Below are 9,100 nucleotides of genomic sequence, written 5' to 3'. Positions count from 1 at the left end.
AAGTCTGTGTCCCAGCGCTAATTTGTTCCAGCTGCCGAGGGCAATGGAAACTGGGCACTCGAGATTTTGAGAAGTATCCAAATAATTTCTTCTGCTTGATTCAGTATGGGCTTGAACTTTTTGCAGCTTCAGTAGGAAAAGAGGAAAAGCTCCAGCTCCTGGCATCATGTAGGCCCTCAACACATGTTTGTTAAGTGGAATGAATACAGTTGGAAATTTGCACATGGCTTGCTGTCTGCTGAAGTAGTCCTTCTTGACTCCAGGTTGATTTCTGGTATCCTAGAGAATCATGATGGTTACCCCAAATTCAAGGTCCTTTTACCCCATCAAATGTATTTATTCAAAATCCTACCATTCCAGGTTGGGTTAGAATGAATGACAGTGACCTGGTGAGCAAGATTGACTATTTTCAGTGTGGGAACTGGCTAATGTTACAGTTCATGAGAGAATTAGGCAGACTGAGTTCCAAGTGACACAGTCTTAAATGTTGAGTTGCTACTAAAACTACTGCTACCCACCCTGTCTTCTGAGTTTTAATAAAGTTTGGAAATTTTAAAATATAATAAAGGCTACAATTATTTCTGGCCTCAGGACAGTGGGCTACATTGCTTAGCGATGAGGTATTAAAATAACCACTAACATTACCAGGCACTGGGCTAAATTCCTTACTTGCAGTATCTCGTTGAATCCTTTTGGGCCATACCCTCTGAAATGGGTGTCATTATTAGCCCCATTTTAGAGGATGATGCACCTGTGATTTAGGTGAGGTTAGTACCCTGCTGAAGTCCACACACCTGGGGCACACAGCCAGCTCTCTCCTGTTCCAGAAACTATTCTCTTATGTCACAATTCTAGACTGTTTCTCTGTGTTCTGTCATACCATTAATGGAACCACCTACTTTGTGTACATTCCTAGTCCTTTCTGGTTGTTGGGTGACCTCATGTGACATCTTTCAAGGTGAATTGGTTTGGGATCATTCTTTTTTTTTTTTTACAAATAGTTTTTTTCAAATTAGTTTCCACATAACACTCAGTGCTCATCCCCATAAGTGTCCTCCTCTATGCCCATCCCCCCTCCCCCCACATCCATCAGTCCTCAGTTTTTGTCAGCATTCAAGAGTCTCTCATGGTTTGCCTCTCTCCCTTTCCCCCACCATTTCCCCCCTTCTTCTCCCCCTTGTTCCTCCATCAAGTTCCTCCTAATCCTCCTATTCGTGCAAACATATGATATTTGTCCTTCTCTGCCTGACTTATTTCGCTCAGCGTAACACCCTCAAGGTCCATCCATGTTGCTACACATGGCCAGATTTCATTGTTTCTCATTGCCATGTAGTATTCCATGGTATAGATAAACCACATCTTCTTGATCCATTCATCTGTTGATGGACACTTAGGCTCTTTCCATGTTTAGCTATTGTGGAGAGTGCTGCTATGAACATTGGGGTACATGTGCTCCTATGCCTCAGCATTTCTGTATCCCTTGGGTAAATTCCTAGCAGTGCTATTGCTGGGTCCTAGGGGAGTTCTATTGTTAGTTTCCTGAGGAACCTCCACACTGTTTTCCAGAGGGGCTGTACCAGTTTACATTCCCACCAACAGTGTAGGAGGGTGCCCGTTTCTCCACATCCTCGCCAGCATCTAGAGTTCTCTGATTGGCTCATTTTAGCCACTCTGACTGGCGTGAGGTGGTATCTCAGTGTGGTTTTGATTTGTATTTCCCTGATGAGGAGGGATGCTGAGCATCGTTTCATGTGTCTGTTGGCTATCTGGATGTCCTCTTTGGAGAAGTGTCTGTTCATATCTTCTGCCCATTTCTTCACTGGGTTGTTTGTTTTTCGGGCGTGGAGTTTGGTGAGTTCCTTATAGATTCTGGATATTAACCCTTTATGTGATATGTCATTTGCAACTATCTTTTCCCATTCCGTTGGTTGCCTATTAATTTTCTGGGTTGTTTCCTTGGCTGTGCAGAAGCTTTTAATCTTGATGAGGTCGGTTTGGGATCATTCTAAAAGGTTTGGAGACTTTGTGGAAGCCTTTGCTAATAGCAAGAGTGTATTTTACATTAAGATTCCATCAGGTTGGCTTTGCTTTATTGCTGATGTTGTTTTGCCTCTCAAACTTAGCCTGTCCGGGTTTAAACTTGAATCTCCTTTGAGATCATACTAGGAAATACAGAACCTCACTGGGGAGTTTTGGGAAATGCTGGTTTTCCTTAGTGAACAGATGATCACATTATATTCAGTGGAAGAATACCTTCTTTGTTTACCTCATATAACTGTAAAGGGAACATGTTCATTAGATTTCACTCAGTTGATTTCATATTTAAAAGGAAAATAGGAGGTTCGTATTTATATACTCTTACTAGCTAGAATCTCACACAGCTTCTTCATGGAATCATCATTATTTAGGACAGCAAGTGGCTAACTTGTCTGCACTCACCTCCCCATATAATGATGCTGAGAAAGAACAATTAATTTTCCAACATAAAATATCAGGGAATGAATATAAGAGATTAATCACTTAAGTATTGGAAAAGGGACACAGAGACCAGTTAATTGCCGGGATCTGAAAGTCAGCAGTCTAATCCGATTAAATATGTAAATGGAGCAGTGCTCTTCATTTTCAGTGTTCTTTTGGACTGATAATTAAATGATGGATTTAGAAATTAATTGCTAGGTAGTGGGCTGCTTGTCCAGAAAACACTGCCTCCTTCACCAGCTGTGCCCAGCACTTGGAAATTCCACGGCCTTATTCTTTTTATTTTATTTATTTATTTAATTTTGGGCTATGGAGGAAACAAGAAGAAATTCACACTATGAGCAAATAGCCTCCTTCCTCTGCCTTCTCCCTGACATGACAGTCAAAATGAGAGAATATTTCTCCTTGAGGAGAGTGCTGTATTTCTACTTGACTTGTAATAAGCATCAGGAGAATAGCACTGGGGACAGAGGAAAACTATCCCCTAGCAGTGCTGCTTCTGTTCAGGAAGCAGATGTCTAAATAAACCCAAGTCTCTGTAAGGGAAAAAGTCCTTCCCTGTTCAGATCAATCTTCAGCCCTCTCTCTTCTCCTTCCCCAGAGGAGACATTGTCTTAACAGTGCACCAAGGACATCTCTTCCATTGTCATCTGGACTTATTTGACTTATCACACTCCTAAGCCTGTTTCCCCTGGATGATTGCACGATGGGAGCCTGAGCTGTGTGTGACGGCACATTCCGCTAATATTCTGGTCACCTGACTGTCAGTAGTTGTGTATTGACGTGCTGTGCTATGGGGTGGGGCCACCCAGGTGCCAGTGGGGTCTGGGGTCCATCCCAGGCAGGCAGCTAGGGGGAATAGCCAGGTCACACTCCAGCTTGATATGATTCCTCCCTCTGCTGTGTAACCTCATAGCACATTGTCTGTAAATCTGTTAGATCACTTACTTGAATAATCTTTGAATACTACTAAGTTTCTAATTCAGGCCCTTACACATACTGGGTGTTTAAAATGGTCTGTAGACCATAGGTGGGGGAAGGGGAAAAAATAGTTAAGGAGAGGGAGGGAGACAAACCACAAGAGACTAAATCTTAAATACTGAGAACAAACTGAGGGTTGATGGGGGATGGGGGAGAGAGGAAAATGGGTGATGGGCATGGAGGAGGGCACTTGTTTGGATGGTGTTATATGGAAACCAACTTGACAATAAACTATATTTAAAAAATAAATAAAATGGTCTGTAGAATACAGAGTTAAGTGAATAAATGCATGATGAGGGGAAATAGTAAGTTCTGTCTTCTTGGTAGGTACTGGACAGAGCAAATTAGATTTTGTGTTGAAATCAGCAAGATCAACTGAAAGACTTCATTCAGATTTCAGTCAGATTCAGTTAACCAGTTTCTCCCTGAACTATTTTTTTCTTTTTTTTTTTTTTTCAAAAGTAGAACATGTATATAATAATAAATTCAAATAATGAAAACTAACATAGATGTGCTCATATTTGTAAGGGTCCTGATTGATGGGAACATTTTCTTAACCACTGTCAATACTGCCTTTTTTTTAAGTGTAATTTACCTGAAAGTGCTTTGTACATTTCAATACTATAAGGCCAGTTCCTTCCTCTTATAGGCTGATAGCTGTATATTGTGAGGTACTGTAGGAAAAGTCTGATGTATCTTTATATTCCTGGCAAGTTGAGCCCAACCTCTTGTATATAACAGATGTTTAACGTTTGTTAGTTGAACAGAACAGACAAACGCACTGGAGCCAGCGTACTTAGGGATTCATTTATTATTCCTAGGCGAGTGTTTGCAAGTTAAAAGTTAAGAACTGACATCACTCAATGTAAATAAGTGAACCAATGTTAGTGGAATTTCAGGCATGAGTAATGGAGATATTTGGGGCTGAGTAGAATTCTTTATCATGTTAGTTAAGCAACTTTGTACTTAAAGTAAAGGTTACCTCTGACTTTGTTAAAGCCTAATGTGTGTTTTTCTTTCTTTTTTTTTAATAGAAAGGTAAAATTGATAAAGGTAGAGAACACATACTTTGAATTCAAACATACCTTTGTTTGGATCCCCACTCTACCATGGACTTGCTGTCATATTGGACAGCTTCTTTAAGCCTCTGGACTCACAGCAAGGACAAAACACATTGTTATGATGGAAACTGGAGATAATGTGACTTAAATGGAATATTGTAGGCACTCAATGACTATTACTATTTTAATCATTGTTTTCATTTTAGAGAGCCATATACCCATGTAGTGTTTTCTAATATTTGTGGATATTTGAAGAATTCCAATGCAATCAACATATCTTAGTCTTTGACATCCCAGGTATCTTTGTCTGCTTGGTCTACTGTAATGGATAACATTAGATTGGGTGTTTTAAACAATAGACATTTATTTTCTCACAGTTCTAGATGCTAGAAGTCCAAGATCAGAGTGTCAGCATAATCTGGTTCTGGTGAGAACTCTTTTCCTGGCTTGCAGATGCACACATACTCATTGTGTCCTCACATGTTGGAGAGAGTGAGCAAGCAAGTTCTCTGTTGTTTCATAAGGACGCTAATACCATGACCTCATCTAATTATCTCCCAAAGGCACCATTTTCAAATACCAAATATTGGGAGTTAGGGCTTCAACGTATGAATTTTGGAGGGATACAATTCAGTCAAGAGTACCCACGAAGAGGTCCTATTTCAGAATAAATTTTCTGTCTAGTAATGGGTTAATCAGAGTGAGAGCAGTGGGCTAATAGAAGGTGTTTTGTAGCTCAGTGGGTTATGATCCAGATTGATGGCAACCTCTAAGTATATCTATAGGTTTGTCATTTGAATTAAATTTTTTTAAGTTTATTTATTTTGAGAGAGAGAGAGTGAGCAGGGTAGGGGCAGAGATGGGGGGGAGAGAGAGAATCCCAAGCAGGCTCCATGCTGTCAGTGCAGAGTACAATGTGGGGCTTGAACTCACAACCTGTGAGATCATGACCTGAGTCAAAATCAAGATTCGGACATTTTGCTGACTGAGTCACCCAGGTGCCCTTGTCATTTTAAGTTTTCTCCCTTAAAATGAGGAGAAGGCAAGGGTAACTGATGGCATGGTGTGCAAGTTTAGTGAGGTTCCTGGGTTTTCATCAAAGACCACACATTTGCGTCTTTGATCAGGGATGCAGAATGGAGGGTTGAAAACTGAAAGATGGTATTTAGATGGAGAATGACTACATGTATTATGTTAAAACAGAGGGTATACGTTAGAGAATAAGCAAAGGTGGAGCACAGAAATTCTTATACCCCTGCCTCTAGTATTCCTGGATATTGTGAAGGATATCTAATTATAGGCCCAATTAAAGGTCTTGACAGTTATCACTAGGTGATTACTCTTGAAAGTCTAGCTGCACCCCTTATCAGCTGTGTGACCTTCTGTAAGTGACAGAGCCTCCCCGAGCCTCAGTCTTCTCATTTCTAATAAGGTAGTTTAAGGACCAAAGTTCCTGACACATAGTAGGTACTCAGTTAAAGTTTATTGACTTTGAAAATGCATTTGTTTACCTCTTTATCACCAAAGGGGAAGTGCTAGATAATGTTCATGAGTCTATAAACAGCCAAACTGACGTGCTTGCCTTCAATTCTGAAAAGGTAAGGTTAATTTATAAAAGTAAAATGAAGAAGTATTTCAGTAACCTATGTTCTCAATCTTATCCCGAATCTTTAGAGCCAGATGTATTGAAGAATTTAGAAATTTTCAGATGTTAAAAAGGAAATGCAGTATGTGTATGTACATGCACCACATGAAACACCCCTAGTGGAGTCTGAAGGAAACACTCCATAATCAAACACAGTAATGGTTCTTTAGTCAAATGTGTGAATATTTATACTCAGTGGGGTATTCAGAGACTATAAATAGTCTCAGATCAGTTCAGGCCACGTTTTTCCACAGAAGCAGTTCGGTTTAGGTCAGATTTTGCTACCAAAAAAAAAAAAAAAAAAAAAAAAAATTCAAACCTTTTAGAAAAGTTTTTGAATTGCAGTTAAGAAACTGGGATCTATATTATTAAAATAACTTTTGATATTACTTTTGTGAAGTAATATTGACTTTTCAGAGTTGAAGTTGTTGCCATGTAGCTTGGTCATAAGCATTAGATTATGAACATAAAATTTGAATACTGGCTTCTCAGTGAGAAATGCAAATCCCAAGAGATTCAAATACCAGGCAATCATAGTTTCATGGATTCATGAACTAGGAAATGATGAGTATCTAGGCCTAAAGCTTTATTGAGAGCACAAAAAGCATACTATGCTGTATCCCACCATCTTATCATATGTGATTCACTACTATTTAGATGACAGCTCTCATAACATAGCTTCCTCTGGATAATGCTCATAACAGGGAAAAATAGTTCAAAAATTAATCACTTAGTTTTTATTTATTGTTTGAGATATTCTCCACAGGCTATTGCAAAGGAGTACATTTGACCCAAAGTCCTGTGCAAATTCTGTCTACCTACTCTCTTCAAGATCAAAATTTGATAGGTGACCTCTTTAAGTGTTTTTTTTTTTTAATCTCATTTTGTTTTCTTTAAATTTTCTTTATATGTTTTATTTATTTTTGAGAGAGATAGACAGCATGAACAGGGGAGGGCCAGAGAGAGAGGGAGATACAGAATCCAAAGACAGGCTCCAGGCTCTGAGCTGTCAGCACAGAGCCCAACGCAGGGCTCAAACCCACGAACTGCGAGATCATGACCTGAGCCGAAGTCAGACGCTTAACCAACTGAGCCACTCAGGTACCCCACTTTTCAAGTGTTTTAAAGCAGACTAAGCGATGCCTGCCTGTGATCTTCACAGCAGAGATGAGAAGCTTTTGTTTCTTTGAGTCCTTTTCTGCATCACAACATTCCCTGGGATGACCCTCATCTGTAGTTATTAAAACTACCTGCTCATCAAAATCACAAGGAAAAAATTAGTCAGATTTTCCATATAGCATCCATATAGCAGATTCGGTAGTCTTAAAAATCCTTGTTTGTCTGGTTTTCTAACATGCAACTAAGTTTGGCTACCAGAGTTTAACTTTCAGCTTGTACCTGCCTTTTGGGTCACAACAGCAGAAATCCAGTTTGGGGACAGAATGCCATGGTGCACATTATTTACTTACAGACTCCTGTAAAACTCTGCATTGTGAAATTATTAATGGAATTTTGATAATTGAACACTAAAGATTTATTGTGCCAAAGGGCTTATAAAATATCCTTCCAAATGTGTAAGTTGGGAGCCCTGTTCAAGGATGTCCATAGAGAAGTCACTGGTGAACATTTTTATTTCTGTCCTTTGCTCTGGCCTCACTGTGTTAACTTCATTTATGAGGTTCTTTAGGGAAAAATCCTAGGAGGGGCTTTCACATAGTCCCCCCCGGCCCCCCATCACTTCCAGGTTGGCGTGCAGCAGGAGCCACAAGCTCAGAGGCTTACAGGTGTTGAATAGGCAGCTTGGGTGTATGAATTGTTGGGGCAGGTGGGGTATTTGCCATATTCTTCCAAGACTGGGCAAAACTCAATCGCTAGCCAATTAGCGCCTGGTGGAACTGTGGACCTAGTATTCTGGAATTTTTTTTTTTTTTTTTAATATTTTTAGTGTTTATTTTCTTTTTTTTGGGGGGGTGCAGACACACACACACACACACACACACACACACACACACAGAATCCCAAGCAGGCTCCAGGCTCTGAGCTGTCAGCACAGAGCCCAAAGCAGGGCTTAAACCCCTGAACTGTGAGATCATGACCCGAGCTGAAGTCAGATGCTTAACTGGCTGAGCCACCCAGCCACCCCTAGGGTTTTTTTTTTTTTTTTAATTTTAATGAGAAAATCTATATTTTTATGTGAAATCTTCTGGTTTTTTGATGGGGACAAGTAATCCAACAGTACTGATATTATCTCCATTTGGCAACAAGGAAATATATTCAGAGAGTGTCATAATTCAGATTGTGCAGCAAATATTCAGTCTTTACTCTCCAGTTATAGTGTACATTTCCCTGGCCAATGATATTGCCCTTGACCATTTGATTTGCTGTGGCTCAAGGATGTGAGCAGCATGGCTCCTTCACAAGCTATTTATGAGCTAATGCTGAAAGAAGGCCTGGCATATGTGCCCTTCTGCCATTCCCACAAGAAGAACACATGCCTGCTAGTCTGCTGGTCCACAGAACATAAGAGCCACACAGAGATGTGATTCCCACCTGCAGCTTAAAGCTAAACCTAGTTCAATCTGGTCTAGATCAATAAATACCTCAGTAGCCCTCAGATTCATGAGCAAAAATAAATGATAGTTGTTTATACATTATTATTTCGACTATGAGTAACGAACAGAGGAAGTTTACAACTTGCTACAAATCAATTATATCAGTTATTGATTTACTGAGGATTTGTTCTTGGGCCTATTAAATCTAAAGCTATAATTACTAGTATTCCTTAGTTACTGGTATGTTAGCCCATTGACAAGACACTATGTGATCATGCTTTTTCAGGTTCATGATTCTAAGGTATTAAGTTGCCTTGATATGGTTTTAAAAAATAATTGCCCTTGGGAAAATTCCATTGTTTTTTAAATTGAATAACTTCTAA

General features: G+C 39.7%; 1 long non-coding RNA gene across 1 annotated transcript in view; it reads left to right on the top strand.

Annotated features, from left to right (window-relative positions):
* The first annotated feature begins 928 nt into the window (after nt 1-928).
* LOC120226982 overlaps nt 929-9,100 on the top strand; it is a 37,679-nt gene continuing 29,507 nt past the window's right edge. Inside the window, exon 1 of the long non-coding RNA XR_005527134.1 lies at nt 929-958. This is a non-coding gene — a long non-coding RNA (uncharacterized LOC120226982). The remainder of the gene's footprint in view (nt 959-9,100) is intronic.

Source organism: Hyaena hyaena, unplaced genomic scaffold, assembly GCF_003009895.1.
Source record: "Hyaena hyaena isolate Hyena2069 unplaced genomic scaffold, ASM300989v1 scaffold_1924, whole genome shotgun sequence".
Lineage (NCBI taxonomy): Eukaryota > Metazoa > Chordata > Mammalia > Carnivora > Hyaenidae > Hyaena > Hyaena hyaena.
This window is presented reverse-complemented; position numbering and strand designations above follow the sequence as displayed.